This window comes from Elaeis guineensis, unplaced genomic scaffold, assembly GCF_000442705.2.
Source record: "Elaeis guineensis isolate ETL-2024a unplaced genomic scaffold, EG11 Super_Scaffold_1000033, whole genome shotgun sequence".
Lineage (NCBI taxonomy): Eukaryota > Viridiplantae > Streptophyta > Magnoliopsida > Arecales > Arecaceae > Elaeis > Elaeis guineensis.
Genome location: NW_027332424.1, coordinates 11,514,456 through 11,531,747, shown reverse-complemented (window position 1 = coordinate 11,531,747; position 17,292 = coordinate 11,514,456).

Here is a 17,292-nt window from a genome sequence, read left to right as displayed (position 1 = left end):
AGGTGGCCTCCATGGTGGCTTCAGAATGACTCTCCCTCAACTTGCGAAGCTCGCCTTCCATCTTCTTTGACCTTTTGTTAAATGAAGGACTTTTTTCTTCAGCCACTGGATTGTAGACTTCAGCAGAATCCCCTGAGGCAAGGGAAGCACTTCGGCAGGGTGCTGCCATCGGGAAGTCAGCGCATTAAGACGCAGCTCATTACAAAGAAGAAGAAAGAAAGAAAGAAAAAGAAGAGAAGAAAAGTCCCCCGAAAGGAGGAGACCAATTTTATTAACTGAACATTTCTTGAAGACAAAATAAAGAAGAAAAATGGCAATAAAGGAAGAATACAAGGTTAGAGGTCTCGGACCTCTGGATCAACAGGGGACTCGGCACCTCTGGGGGGTGGTCCACGGTGGCTGCGATGGCGGTGGAGGGTCCGGCTTCATCCTCGGATGCCTCATCCAAGAAGCTGAGGTCGAGCTCGAAGAATTCACGACCATCTTCTCCTGGCAGAACTCAAACCCTTTATTGAATGCGGCTTGGCCGAACTCAACCTTCAACTTCTTCATTTCAGTGGAAGCCTTGAACTCCTCCACCGCTTGACCCCTGGCCTCTGAGACCAGGGTCGGGATCTGCTCCGCCATGTTGGCAACCTCGACCTCCGCCCTCCTCACCATCTCCTCCAAGTCGGCCTTCTATTCCACCGAGGTCTGTCCCTCTCTCTCAAGCACCTCTCAGAGACTGGCCACCTCGAGGGCCATTTCCTTAAGGCGAGCAGCCTCAGCCTGCCAACCTTCCACCGCCTTGTTTGTCGTCTCGATGTTGGTGAGGAGTTGGTGCTCGAGCTGCAAGGATGACCGGAGGGTCAGAATGGGAGCTGAGAAGTTAATTAAATGAAGAAGCGAAAGGAAGAAAGGAAGATGAATCTGCTTACCTCGAGGAAGGCTCCCAGTGAGTCCCAGACTCGTTGTCCAGGATCGACGTGGACGATCCTCTGGATGACTTTGGGCAGTGAGCACCCATCTACCAGCTTTTTTATTAGGTCCCTGTCACTAAAGGGATCATCCCCCTGCTCCTCTTCAGAGCTGCGGGATTCTTCAGTGGCAGCCCGGCGACTGCCAACCCTGCGGGCCAAGGTCTTCCTCCTCTTCCTCCTCTCACCCCCTGGCACCTCCTCAGGACGGGTCTCTGAAGCGGGGACCTCGGTAGGAGAACTCAAACCCCTCGGGGAAGCCCGGGTGGCTGGAAGCTCAGTGTCTGCAAGGACGTCGGTGACTGAGGTCACTTAGGCGGGCGCGGTCGAACTGGTCCCCTCCACTCTGGTCCTCTTCGCCGGTCCGGAGGCCGCGGCGCCCTTTCTTTTGAGAGCCTTCAGGCCCCTGGCAAGCATCTGTGCTTCTTCGGCATCCATGCCTAAAAAAAAAAAGAAAAAAGAAAAGAGAAAAAAGAGAAAGAGGGCGTGAAAAAGAAGAAAAGAAGAGAAGTAGGAGAAAGAGAGGAAAGGAAAAGAAAGGAAAAGAAAGAAAAAAAGGAGAGATGAAATACTGGCGGGATCCAAGGGGCTCAAGCCGATGTTGAACAGAAACTGCTCCTTCAGGAGGTTGGAGAGAGAAAGAGCTGGATATTTGAGGAGTTTCTGGGAGGCTTGATGATCGTCCCCCCCCAGACTGGGTGCCCGACGGACGGAGTCCATCAGGGAGCCCCAAGTGGGCAACTCTAGCCTCAAGGACGGGCATCGAACATAAAGAAACTTTCCCTTCCAGTTATGGATAGAAGAAGGGGCACCTTTCAGCAACCCCTTCCTACCAAACTGTGGGGAGAAGTACCACCAATTCTTCACCGTGGGATGACGTTTGAAGGTGTAGAAGTATCTAAACAAGGAAAGGGTGGGCTGGACTTCGACTACATGACAAAGAGAGAGGAATCCTATCAAAAACCTAAAGGAGTTTGGTGCAACCGAAGCCAGAGAAATGTATAGAAACCAGAAAAGAGCAATGACAAAAGGCAGAAGAGGAAGTCGGAGTCCGACACGGAAGGCCTCCTGGTACAGGCAGAAGCAGCCGGGGAGAGGGGCACTAGCCCGGTCAGACGGGCCAGAAAGTTTCAGTTCGTACTCCGAAGGAACCCCATACTGAACTCTTATCAGCTAGAGTTCGTCTGGAGTCAGAGAACAAGGAATGGCATCCGGTGCAAAAATCGGATGAGGTTCAGCTCTACCTACCGGTTCATCTACCACCTGAGGACTCTGGGAGACCGAGACAGACGAACTCCTAGAGCCGCTAGAAGAAGAAGCCCTGGAAGACATCTAGAATCACACGAAGACCACTTACAGAGGCAAAATCCCTAAAAATCGAGGAAAATCACGGACAAGGTCTCGGGGGACTGATGTGCAGAGCAAGAGGAAGAAAGATCGAATGGCAAAAGGAAGAACAAAAAGAGGAAGGAGTTTCGAGACTAACCTAGGTGATTCAGAGAGGTGTGAAGGTGCGGAAATGGGGACGGCTCGAGGAACACCTAAGGCTGGAAAGGGCACTGAGAAAAATTGAAGTTCTCAGGGAGAAGAAGGGCGCCAAAACGAGACCGTCGGATAGAGCGGGACTCTGGGAGGAGGAGTGCGGGTTTAAATAGGCCCTGAGATCCGGCATAATGACGATTGCGAATCCCCTCTAACCGGTCTCTTTTCGCCGTGTGTCCCACTCACCACAGCGAACGGTTAAAAAGTGGCGAGTGGCTGACAGAGCCTTTATTGCGCCATGCCTTGAGCACCGTTCCACTGCAGGTTCCAAAAGAGCCTCTTCGGATCGCCTCGATTTGAAAAGACTCCAACGCACGCGCATTAAATGCCAAAATATCTGAGGACGATTGCGCATGGACATCAAGGGAGCAACTTTGGCTGTGACAATCTCTCTGTACTTTCTTCATTCGAAATTCGAACTCGAAAGTAGGGGGACTGGTGTTGGGTATAAAATACCCTCAGCTAAAGTTCTTAACAGGATTGACCCTCCCAAGACTCCTCCAGCTTTCGACCGCAGATGGTATCTCTCCGAACATCTCCAACAGTCGGATTCCCACAGTGCTGACTGAATTCCCCCGACGGACGAACTCCCACTGCACCACCCGAGCTCCTTCAACATGAGTTCTCCCAGTTATCTATTAAGCCGCCCCAAGTGCTCACTAAGCTCCGCCGCCAGCCGACTTTCTACGACTATCAGCTGTTCCCCGAATCCCTTCCAGACTTCTTCCAGCCAGGTTCAACTCCAATCCGCACTACCCCGGACTTCATCAACGACTGAACTTCTCCGATGGTAGATTCCTACAACTACCAGATTTCATTCGGACTCCTACGAGAGCCGGACCTCGTTCCCAACTCTGGCTGCAGGCGGACTTCGCCTGGACTCCTACGGGAGCCGGACTTCACCCACAACTCCAACTGCAGGAAGACTCAGCCCGGACTCCTACGGGAGCTGGATCTCATCCCCGACCTCGACTGTGGGAAGGCTTCACCTGGACTCCTATGGGAGTCGGGCTCCGTCCTCGACCCTGACTGCTGGTAAACTTCATCCGACTCCTAAGGGAGCCGGACTTCACCCCTGACTTTGATTGCAGGTGGACTTCGCCCGAGCTCCTATGGGAGCCGGACCTCGTCTCCTGCTCTAGTTGCGGGAAGACCCCGACTGGACTCCTACGGGAGCCGGACCTCGTTCCCGACTTCGGCTGCAGGCAGACTTCACCCGGACTCCTACAGGAGCCGGGCTCTGCCCATGACTTCACTTACAGGTAAACTACGTCCGGACTCCTACGGGAGCCAGACTTCACCCATAACTCCAACTGCAGGAAGACTCAGCCCGAAATCCTATGGGAGCCGGATCTCGTCCCCGACCTCGACTGCGGGAAGGCTTCGCTCGGACTCCTACGAGAGCCAGGCTCCATCCTCGACCCTGACTGTAGGTACACTTTGTCTGTACTCCTAAGGGAGCCAGACTTCACCCCTGACTTTGATTGCAGGTGGACTTCGCCCGAGCTCCTACGGGAGCCGGACCTCATCTCCAGCTCCAGCTGTGAGAAGACCCCGCCCGGACTCCTACGAGAGCCGGACCTCATTCCCGACTCTGACTACAGGCGGACTTCGCCCGGACTCCTACGGGAGCCGGGCTCCACCCACGACTTCATTTACAGGTAAACTTCGTCCGGACTCCTAAGGGAGCCGGACTTCACCTCTGACTTTGATTGCAGGTGGACTTCGCCCGAGCTCCTACGGGAGCCGGACCTCGTCTCCAGCTCCAGCTGCGGGAAGACCCTGCCCGGACTCCTACGGGAGCCGGACCTCATTCCCGACTCCGACTGCAGGCAGACTTTGCCTGGACTCCTACGGGAGCTGGGCTCCGCCCATGACTTCACTTACAGGTAAACTTCGTCCAGACTCGTAAGGAAGCCAGATTTCACCCATGACTTTGATTGCAGGTGGACTTCGCCCGAGCTCCTACGGGAGCCGGACCTTGTCTCCAGCTCCAACTGTGGGATGACCCCGCCCGAACTCCTACGGGAGCCGGACCTCGTTCCCGACTCTGACTGCAGGCGGACTTCGCCTGGACTCGTATGGGAGCCGGGCTCTGCCCACGACTTCACTTACAGGTGATCTTCGTCCGGACTCCTATGGGAGCCGAACTTCACCCACAACTCCAACTGCAGGAAGACTCAGCCCGGACTCCTACGGGAGCCGGATCTCGTCTCCGACTCCAGCTGCGGGAAGACTCCGTCCGGACTCCCGTGGGAACCGGACCTCGTCCCCAACTTCAGCTGAAGGAAGACTTCGTCCAAACTCCTACGGGAGCCAGACTCCGAGCTCCTCTCAAACGGGTAGCTAACCACCTCTCCCCGCCAAACACTCCAGCTGAGCTTCAGTCGACAAGCCTGCACTCCCTGGCGTGGCTGCAGTAACGGCCACGACTTTGCTCCACTTCCTGCGACGGATTCCGTGCGGCTCCATTACTCCCTGGCCAACCGCTATGATACCCATGATCCTGCTCCACCTCTTGCGATGGATACCGCACGATTCTTCCATCCTCTGACAAGTCGCGACAATGGACGCCGCTCCACTCCCCACGACAGACTCCACGTGGCATGTCCCGGTGATAGCCACGATTCCACTCCACTACTCTTCACAACAAACTCCTCCTGACTCTGGACGGCCCACTGCCAGATGGTTACAGACATCGCTATCAGTCTGTTGCCCCCTCCGCCTATAAAAGGGGGACCCCAGATACGTTATTCTCTAAGCTCTCATTTTTTGCCTAAAAACTCTGCTAAAATTTTTGTTCGAGCACTCCATTCTTGTTGAGGTAGAGAACTGACTTGAGCATCGGAGGGTCTTGCCGGAGCAACCCCACCTTCGGTTTAGACTTCTTTTGCAGGTTTCGGCGGCGACCGCGACTCCCACAACTCCAGCTTCTCCGGCGCAGGCGGATTTTTGCACCAACATAAACCATCTGATCTAAAGGATTAAAAATTATTTTAATCATAAAAAATAAAATCTAAAATCATAAAAAATTGGATATGATCTAAAAATTGGTTTATGGTCAATTTTGTTTTGGTTTGTGCAAAACTTTTATTGTACATGATCCGGTACCATGCATTGTAGCAGGAAGAAATAAGAAACAAAATAAGAAACATAATACAAATATGTGGATCGACTTCAAGCCTACCTTCATGGGGCATGCAAGCTTCACTATGAGAGAATAAAATATAACAATATAAGAGAAACTCACCACTCAACTCTTGTACAAGAGTCTCTCAATAAGAAGTCTCAAAATCTTTACAAAAGCTCTTTGAAACCTCTTTTGAAGTCTTTCTGCACTTTCAGGATGTCACCAACTATCCAACACAATAAACAACTCATCAATCAGAGCTATATAGGCTCCAGAATCTCTAAAATAATATTACACTAGGAACATTGAGTCCAAATCAACCCTAGAATAATCTGTGGCCATCCGATCATGATCGGCTCATACCAAAGCCGTCCGATCGTACACTACAACCTCAGATCAAGCCTGATCATGCCTAGATTGTGTTCTAGCCATCCGATCATGATCGCATGCGATCTAGACCATCAGATCATGCACAAACACCCCTGAACTGCACGTAAACCATATGATCGATCCATGTGGCCTTCATGGACCACCTAGTACCCTACCGTCCATGGTGGACTGCGACAGGGCACTGGGCCTGGGCACCCGCACGCCCGCTGTGCCGGCCCATGCGTGTGCCTGTGCTGGGCCTACCCGCATGTTGGACCGCATGCTCCTACGCATGCATGCACATCTATCGAGATCGACTGCATCATCGTCAGCCTTCGCCACTTCATGGATCGTGTCACCTGCTTCGAACCTTCTTTCACACATATCTTCATCGTCTAGACTCCGTTTGGATTATTTTTAGACTTGTTAGACTCCGTTTGTCATCTTGGACCTCTCTGTGGGCTCAATATGGATCGAATCTTGAGGCATCAAATCTCAATAATATCCATCTCAACTCGATATTCAACCTCCATCTATCTTTGAGAGCCCGTGATCCATCTTGTCCCCATACCTTGGGGCATGCCTGTTGTCTCATGGATGGGCAAATGTGGGAGTCAAGCCAGGCTGCTCAATCCCACTTCTATCATGAGCTGTGTCCACTCTGACAAAAGACCTGATTAAAGAAATCTCCAACAACAATAGAAACTTCACTCTGCGACATCACCTCTCATCCTCCTGAGTCTCCCGTCTAGTACCCAATCCACCTCCACTTGGAGCTCCACCTCACTCTCAGCTCCTCCTGAATTTTGAAGCCCACCTCACATTGGGCTCTCCGTCAGATAGTAATATCCTCTCATCCTTTTCTTCTCTTTCAAAATAATCCTATCACCGTGTAACACTTTCAAGATTTCTTCACCAGCTACCATCCTGTAGCCTCTCGAATCTAATCTACTCAGTGAAATAAGATTCCACCTAAAATCAGGTATGTATCGGACCTCTCTCAATCTCCTCACTACACCATCATGTGTCCTCCAGCTCACCACCTCGATGCCTCTGATCGCATAGCTCGATCCATTTGACAGATAAACAATACTCTCACTGCTCTCCAGACAATCAAACTACTCTTTGCAACATACATGATAGGTGCATGCAGAATCTAAATTCACTACTGAGAAGAAGTAGATACCTCATCAGATATCTCCAGGACATCATCCTCTGACTCACTACTGGCTGTCGCTACAGTAGCCCTCGTCCGATCCCTGAGTTAAGGGCAATCTCTGGCTACATGCCCTAACTCGTCACACTGATAACATTTGATCTTGCTCAAGTCCCTCATCCTGGACTTCGACTGCCCTCATTGTGATCTTTTATCACTTTATCTGCTGCCTCCTGCTCCTCTAGAAATCGCCAAAATTGAGTTGTCGCCTGAGCTCGAAGCCGGATTCTCCCGTCTAAGAACCTCATTCTGAAAAATCATTGCGGTGACCTCATCCATGTTGATGGTGCTCTTTCCTATTAGAAAAGTAGTCACTAAGGACTTATATGAAGGGACAAGCGACGCTAGCAAGACCAGCACCCTGGTCTTCTCCTTAACTTTCTCGTTAATGCTGAAGAGATCGGTAAAGATCTTCTAGAAGTGGTTGAGATGTACCTGCATGCTCTGTCCCTCAGTCATCCATAGTTGATAAAATTGCCTCCAGAGAAAGAGAGTGTTGGTGAGAGACTTCATCATGTGTAATTCCTCGAGCTTCGACCACAGCACCATCGGAGAAAACTCGCCAAACACATGGATCACCACCTCATCCACTAGGTACAAATGAATCATACTCATCGCCTGCATCTGGAATCGCCTTCAATCCTACACCTCCATGGTAGTCGGCTTCTCCTCGTACAAGAGAGCATCGATAACCCTTGCTGGATAAGCACATTCTTCACCCTCACTTGCTACAAAGAAAAATTTCTCTTTCTATCAAAGTGATTGATCTCCGCATTGATTGTACTTATCTTCTCCATCTTCTATCTCGATCACTACTGTCGCAACCTACACTTTGGTACTACCTTGCTCTGATACCAATTACTGTGCAGGATTCGGTACCATGCATTATAGTAGGAAGAAAGAAGAAATAAAATAAGAAACATAATATAAATATATGGATCGACCTCAAGCCTACCTCCATGGGGCATGCAAGCTTCACTATGAGAGAATAAAATACAACAATATAAGAGAAACTCACCACTCAACCTTTGTACAAGAGTCTCTCAACAAGAAGTCCCAAAATTCTCATAAAAGCTCTTTGAAACCTCTCTTGAAGTCTTTCTACATCTCCAGGATATCACCAGCTATCCAACGTAATAAACGACTCATCAATCGAAGCTATGTAGGCTCTAAAATCTCTAAATAGTATTACACTAGAAATACCAAGTCCAAATGAACCCTAGAACCATCGTGGCTATTTGATCGTGATCAGCTCACCCCAGAGCCATCCGATCATACACTATAGCCTCAGATCAAGTTTGATCATATTCAGATTGAGTTCCAACCATTCGATCACGATCGCACATGATCTGGACCATAGGATCACGCACAAATGCCCTTGGACTGCACGTAGACTACGTGATCGATCCATGTGACCTCTATGGTGTTGGAAAATGCTATGATTTCATATGTATAGTTTAAATTTTTTTTAAAAAATTTATGTAGCAAAAATTAATAAATTAAAATATTTTTAATTTAAACATGTACTAGATCTGATCTGAAAATCATAGTTAGGATCTTGACACAAATATGCTATCTTGATTTGAAATTTGAAAAAGAAAACAAACATTAGCAAAATCAAATCGAAGATCAGATCTCTATATCTTTGGATCTGCAGATGTCTAAGGTTTCGATTGTAGCTGTGCATGCACCCAACCTCTACTGGTATCCATATGAAGATGTCTAATCAGAGCATCGAGATCATCGATATGCTAGTACCTTACAGATCTCGCTCCTCACCTTGGATTTACATCTCTTCTTCTAGATCTCGAAGAAGAAGATTGCTATGCAAACTCTTTCGTGTAGATCTGATGGGATCTAAATCAAATCACTAAGAAGGGAAGAAGAACCTTTCTTATTCTCTTCTTCTCTCTCTTTTTCTCTCTTAGATCTAATCTCTATTAGATCTAGAAGTTGGAGATGAAGGGAAGAAAGAAGAGGAGGCATTGGGAAGGAGATTTGCGGTAAGAAAGAAAGCCTCTCACAAAAAGCACACGCCACCTTTTCTTAATTTTTGTTGCACACAAAGAAATCCCTTGCACCCTAAAAAGAGATAAGATCAGATCTTTATCAATATAGGATATGTGTGGCATGTAATAATGGAAGGACATAAGTTGTGCGACCAAGAAGAATCATGTGAGATCTCTCATGCAATTTCTTAGTGCATGCCCCACTTTTTCAAAGTTTTTATCGCACAAAACATTATTCCATGCCCCAATCTAATCTGATTAGAAAGTTCTCTTGATAAGGCATCTATTTAAATTATATTTGGATAGTTGTCTTAAAGAGAGAGTCCCAAAAGGATGGGGTACCAACTATTGGTGCCCCTCTTTTCTTCACACATGCAAGAAAATAAGGGATGCATCTTAATGCGCATCCTCTCCTTCTTAGTGTGAAATCTAGAGAGAGTCTCAAAGAACTTGGGCTCTCTAAGTCATAGTTCATCTAGTTCAAATTGGGTCTCAATCGGATTCAAATTGAGTCGAATTCGAAAGGCTGTCAAGCCTGATCCAATCAAGCTTGAAATCCAAATCTGATTTGAATAATTGAACCTAATTAATATTAAATTAAATTAAATTAAATTAAATTAAATTTGATTTAAATTAATTAAGAATTAATCTATAATTTAATCAATCTCAATAGAATTATGATATTTGTAATTAAGTCCCTGCGCTAATAATTAGCAGCTGTCAAAACTGTAACGCTTACAAATTAGTAGTTTCTAAAATTCAAACTATCTATCCGATTGAGAATTTGAAAATGATCCAGATCCAAACCATTGATTAGGTTATGCTTCTTTTTTGTGTGACCCATCAAATTTTATTCTGTTTGGTAGTGAGACATACTATGATCTTCATCACAATATCATCAAAACTCTTTTCGATGGGCTAGAATGATTCCAACTCACCTCAACAAGGATCATTGATTCGAAAATAATCCTAGTGAGTTCTCATGATCCACCAATGATGCCTAGTAGCAAATAATGGTAATCCAATAGAAAAAAAAAAGATAAACCCTTTGGTATAGTTATCATGTGATATAATACCTCTATCGTGAGTTCCGACTAGATGGAGGTCATGGAGAACTCATCAAACTCCATCGTCAGTCATATGCTAGATTGGCTCGACTCGAGTTCATCTATGAATCTCGTAGAAACTATTTTTCAGTATTCACACTTACTCTGATCAGAGATTTTTTTAACTCAAGTCTTGTGAATCGCATAGCACTTCTCTTTTTCTACCAAGATCGATAGATTCTATTTAGGTGTATCCTACTCCAAACAGCAAACTTGAACCTACAATAGCCAACATACACAGCAAAGATCCGAATGGCAAGGGGCCAAGGGAACGTGTAGTTAAACTAAGTAGCGTTACTGCGAATAGCTAACACACCATAGGTCAAAGGACCAGTTACACCACTACAACATCGAGAAAACCACTAACGAGTGAGTAGATATCCAAGTGGTTTCTCGTGTTGGTCATGCTCAGTGCAAGTTATTCTCTGACAATCACCTACACTCTCATCCAAATGTCTCTACACTACAGACTCAAGATTCATCTATCTTAAAAGGAGATGATCCATGCATCGATCTTGAATGAATTGATCACTATCCTCCGTGACGATCCTTCGATCGGAAGTATTTAAAATTAACCACTAATGATGTATGTCTCAAATTCTCAACACCTTGAGAATACACAAAATCATCTTTGTTAATTTTCAGGACAAATCATGGACACATATGATATGATTGGTTACAAAAACTATCCATCAAGTATAAAATATGCCCTAGAGAAAGATATGTGTTAGTCAAGATTGGCTTCTAGGGCACACATCTAACACATAGACCACCCAGCACCCTGTAGTCCATGGTGGACTGTGACAAGGTGCAGGGCCTGGGTGCCCACGTGCCCGCTAGACCGGCCCACACATTCGCTTGTGCTGGCTCCCCCGCGCACTAGGCTGCATGCTCCTGCATGCACACACATCTGTCGGGCCCGACTGCACCACTACCAGCCTCCATCATCTCGTGGGTTGTGCCATCTGCTCTGAGCCTTCTTTCATGGGTATCTTCATCGTTTGGACTCCGTTTGGATTATTCTTAGGCTCATTAGACTTCGTTTGTTATTCTGAACCTCACTGTAGGCTCAGTGTGGACTGAATCTTAAGATATCAAATCTCAATAGTTTTTATTTGCTAAAACTCTGAAAAATCTGTTGGCATGCTTTCTTAGTCGGCTCAGTGTTGACTGAGTCGACCAAGTCTTCTATTTTAACCAACTCAGTTGTGAACTGAGTCGACCAAATTGCCACAGGCCGAATAATAATAGTTACTATTCATATATAGTTAGCTGATCAAGTATCACACTTGGTCGACCCATTGTTGTTAGCCGACTCAGTCTAGGACTGAGCCGACTCAATTTTTAGAGATAAAAATTTTACATGAATTCAAGTAAAAAGTTTATAAAATTAAAATTATTTTAAAATTTAATCTAAATCTATGCTAAATTTAAACTTAATTGAGAATTAAGTATGAAACTATTGGATCTAGAATTGTGAATTAAAGATCTAATGATACTTTCATAAAATATGGGGGTAACATGGGTTAGCTTGATTAGGTTCTCTTATTGGGTTAGACCTAAAGTTAGAATCAAATGGAACATGAACCAATTAGAAAAATTGATTAAATTTAATCAAAAGTTGAATTAGATTAAATCAAGATTTCTCTAAAACTATTACAATAGTTGTAGTTGGTTAAAGTTCATGTCTTTGATTCGATCAAGATGGACCTCGATCGTGGCTCAGTGGTCGAGCTTGAGTCTTTAGGCAAACCAAATTGAATATGATGAACCAATTGGTATTTAAGGTAAGTTTAGCAATCTTGACCGATGGTCATTAATTGGGAGCTACTTTCATAGATTGAGTCTATGGTGAGTTAACGGTATATCTCTTCCATCGATCTCACTTATCTGATCAATGTGGTGAATTAGCTTTTGATTCGGTTACTCATTGATTCATGCTAAACCTATGCTATATAGGTTGATCAGTGTGACTGATTTAGGTACCATGACCAGCTTGAATCTAGTCTTCTTTGATCTGACTTGATGAAGTCAGTGGGAGGATTATGATTAGCTGGTTAAGTTTAATCTCTTCTCTTAAATATGTCAATCAAATCTTCTAAATTTTTAGGTTTATAAAATGAGCTAGTTATGGGGATGACTAGATCATAGCCTCCCATTAAGTTGGATGAAATAGATCTATTAGTTGGATGATTATTGGATGGCCCAAAGGCCTGGTGCTCATATGCTATTAAAATTATCATTCATAATATGATGACTCAATCGAGTCTCTCTTATGGGTGGTCAAGTTGACCGATCAAAGTCGGATCTGATCATTTGTTAGTTAGATTTTTGAGTATGATCATGTTAGTAGTTAGACCTAACTAGACTTTTCAGCAGAGGCCAAAGCCTACTGTTAGGAACCTAGGACAAAATTAATTATTAAAAATTATTTGGTAAAATAATTGATTAAGTACCTACCCATAGATGCATATAGGTGGGTCGACCAAAGTCGGTCTCATGTGCAGTCTGTGTGATTCTAGTATCTGCTAAGAAATTAGGGTAATTTCTCAAATTGAAGGTAGAGACTACTAATTCATACAAAATAGTAGAAAAATCTTTAGACTAAAGTCCATGTATTTAGGCTCAATTAATTCATATACTAATTAGATTTTTGATTTTTTTTTTTTTGTATCGTTATGGCCACCAACTTGTCACTCCAGTCACTGTTGGACAGTGATAAATTGATGGGATCTAATTTTGATAGCTAGTATCAAAAATTGAAAATAGTCTTGGAGTATGAGTGAATCTTATACATGCTAATAGATTCGGCATCTAAGAAATCTGCTCTGAACGCTCATGGTGTGGTTCGAGATACTTACCTGAAGTTGCTCAATGATCGCACCATGGTGCATTGTATCATACGGATGGTCATAAATGATGAGTTCAGTCACAAATTCTTGGAAGCTCAGTCAGAAGACATGCTCAAAGTGTTGAACAAGTTTTTTGGCACTCCCGACGACATTGAGTGACACAAGATCAGTTGTGCTGTTTTCAATGTCTAGATGAGGGAGGGGATGACAATCACTGATCATGTATTGTACATGATTGAACAGATTGAGCATCTGAGCAAGCTCGGCTTTTCTTTGCACGAGCAGCTTGAGAAGAATGCAATCCTGAATTCTCTATCGAAGTTCTATCTACCATTTCTCAATCATTATCGAATGATGAAGCTTGTAGTAAACTACCATAGTCTGTTGGGATTGCTGCAGACTTTTGAGAAGGATCACCAGCTCCATAAGAGGATGATGAATATAGTGGGAGGATCTTCTTCGGATGGGCACCGTCCCTTTAAGAAAGGGAAGAAAAGAAAAATAAAAAGGTGCCAACGGCTGGGTGTCAGACTAAAAGGTCTAAGTTCAAGTCCAATCAGAGTCAGACAGAGTGCTTCTACTATAGAAAGTAAGGTCATTGGAAGAAAAACTATCCTCAATACATAGCTTCCCTTGACCCGAACAGGCTGAAGAAGAAGAAGCAATCGGTTGCTAAGCAAGATAATTATATGATAACATCTTGCAACTTCTCTATTTGTGATACAATGATTTGGGTATTAGATACTGATAGTCCTATCAATATTTATAATTTATTACACAGACTTCAGGTCAGTAGGAGATTTGAAGACAGTGAGAGATTTTTGAACATTGGAGATGGAAGATCAATTCTAGTTCTAGCTTTAGGAATTATCAAACTTGTATTCAATTATTGTATCATTGTTCTTAGTGATTGTTACTTTTATCAAGTTTCTTATTGAATGTAATTTCTGTAGGCCTTTTGGCCAAAGAAAATTATAAGATTTCAATAAAGAAAAACTTTTGTGATATCATTTTGAATGGTGTTATTGTAATGCATGGACAATTGAACAATGAAATTTATGTTGTATCACGGTCTAGTATAATATACACATTAAACAAATATCCTAGAATAGATGATATCTCAGATGCCTACTTTTGGCATTGTAGGCTAGGTCATATTAACAAGAATAGGATGAACAGATTAACACATGAGGAGATCCTCAAAGACAATGATTATGAATCATTGCCAACCTGTGAGTCTTGTTTATTTGGAAAGATGATCAAGTCACCTTTTACTGAAAAAGATAAATGAGCCAGTGATATTCTAGGTCTTGTACATACTGATGTATATAGACCCATGAGCACAAGTGCCAGAGATGGGTATCACTACTTCATTACATTCACAGACGATCTATCTAGGTATGGATATATCTACTTGATGAAATACAAGTCTAAATCATTTAAAATGTTCAATTAGTTTCATAGTGAGGTAGAAAAATAAACTGGAAAGAGCATTAAAACTCTTCAATCTGATTGAGAGGGTGAATACCTTTCTGATAAGTTTCTGACATATCTAGAAGAGAATGAGATTCTGTTGCAATGGATCCCTCTTAAAATGCTAAAGCACAATGACATCTCGAAAAGGAGAAATCGAATCCTGTTGGATATGGTTCTGTCCATGATGGGCTTTTCTAGTCTGTCGATCTCTTTTTGGGGTATGCACTCGAGTTAGCTTGCTATGTACTTAATAGGATTCTGACTAAGTTTGTGAATAAAACATCATATGAGATATGGACTGGGCATAAACCAGTACTCTCACACCTTAGGATTTGAGGGTGTCCGACTTATGTTAGACGATTAAAAACAGACAAGCTCGAATCTAGATTTGACAAGTATATTTTCATAGGATATCCAAATGAAACTAAGGGATATTACTTCTACCTTGTTGATGAACAAAAAGTGTTGTTCAGCAATAAGGCATACCTTTTAGAAAAAAAAAATTTTAGTGAAGGAATTAGTGCATCTAAAGTCAAGTTTGATGAAGTTCGATGAGTAAAAGAACTGATACAATCTATTGAACCCACAGAATCGGATTTGATTGGATCAAATTCAGAGCCTGTTATAGATGTAGCATTAAGAAGATCTGCTGGAGTATCATGTCAACTGGATAGATACTATGATTTCTTGATCCGAGATGGAGATCCTATTGAACTCAATGAAAATAATGAGGATTTGATCACCAATATGGATACAATGTAGGGGTCTAACTCTGATAAATGGCTTGAAGCTATGAAGTCCGAAATGGAGTCCATGAAGATCAATGATGTGTGGACATTAGTTGACCCACCTGAAGAGATAAAACTCATAAGGTGTAAGTGGATCTTCAAGAGGGAGAGGGGCACAGACGAGAAGGTGGAGACCTATAAAGCCCATCTAGTTTCTAAGGGATATCGTCAATATTATGATATTGACTATGACGAGATATCTCTCTGTTGAAGTTTGATGGTTTCATGCATGCAAAAAAATTTTAAAACAAGTATGCAGCAAAATTAAAAACTTTCAGATTAAATCTAATTTAATCTAAGCATGCGTAAGATCAAATCTTAAAATCATAAACAGGATCAACATATGTGAGATAGGATTTAGATACAGAAATCAAAAAGAAAAAAATAAATAAACTTCATACCTTGGTATAAGTCAATCTTTACTACAAACTGATGATCGTGGATATCTTTTGAAGGTCTCTTAAAGCCGCACAAATATTCAGCTTCTACGGATATCCACATGATATCTTGATCTAATCAAAAGCTTCTTGATCTAATTGGGGTGCTAGCTCCCTTGCAGAGATCGCATCTTGATGATTGAAAAATCTTCTTTTCTCTCAAGACAATCTTAGAAAAGAAGAAACAAATAGGAGGATGTAGATCTCTATGCTAGAGACATAAGAAGAATCTTTTCTTTTCTTTTCTTCCTAAAATTTATGCATCAAATTTGTATGCTAGAGATGTAAGAATTTTGTCCAACTATTGGACAAAGAGAAGAGAAAAACTATGTCCAAACTAAAACAAAAGATAGGAGAGAGATTGTCCTAACAACTAACCTTTGGTTGTTGGTAAGAAAGAAGGGATAACATCTAACTTACCTCATGCCATGCATCTTCACATCGTGCTCTCTCCCCTTGATTTTTCACATGCACAAAATCTCTCCTTTTGGGCATCCAAAACTGATCCATATCAGGTCCTAGTCGTCCCTCATTATCCCATGTTTAAATAGGCAAAATGGAGATAGAGTTTAGATAGGAAGATAAGAGTCCAATTCACCTAGGACTCAAATTTTTGATGCCACCCAACACCAATCCTTTTTGCACCCAGATTTCACATAGAAAGAAAGGATTATGAGAAGTTCTTACATGCTAAATAAGAGAGGGGGCGTGGAAAAATATTGGTGTCAAATCTGGTTTGGCGTGGGACTTCACATGGCGCATGGAGAGGGAGAGTTTTATGATTTTAGGACTCTTCTTTAGGTAGCTGATTTAAACCAATTTAAACTCTAACCAATTCTAATCATAGTAAGAATTGAATAGACCCAAATAGATGAAAATTTAAATCTGATTAGGAGCTCAAACTATTTAGATTAGATATCACCTAATTAGAGAAGGAGTCCTAGTCCTTTTGGACTCTCTCTTGGTGCTTGAATCAAACTCAATTTAATCCTAATCTAATTAGGATTTGATGCACCCATGAAGAGAAGAATTCCTAGTCCAATTTAGAACTTAAACTCTTTTAATTAGATTCTAGTCTAATTAAGAATTAAGTCAAATCTAAATCCTAATGAAATTAGGAATTATACTCTCATACAATTTGGTTATCTCATAATCTAATTAGGCTTGATCAAATCAAATCCATGTCAAGTAAAATTAAATCTAATTTAATTAGACTTGATGCAAGCCCCATTGCTCAATCAAATTGAGCCAATTAGCAATTCAATTGCTAATTAATCCTCCTATAACTCACTAATTCTTTAGTGAGTTACTTAATTATAACTTTTGCATTAGATTAATCATCAATCAAATTGATAATCAAATCCTATCATGATTCATAATCATCATTCAACCATCTGATCAGTCAAAAGCC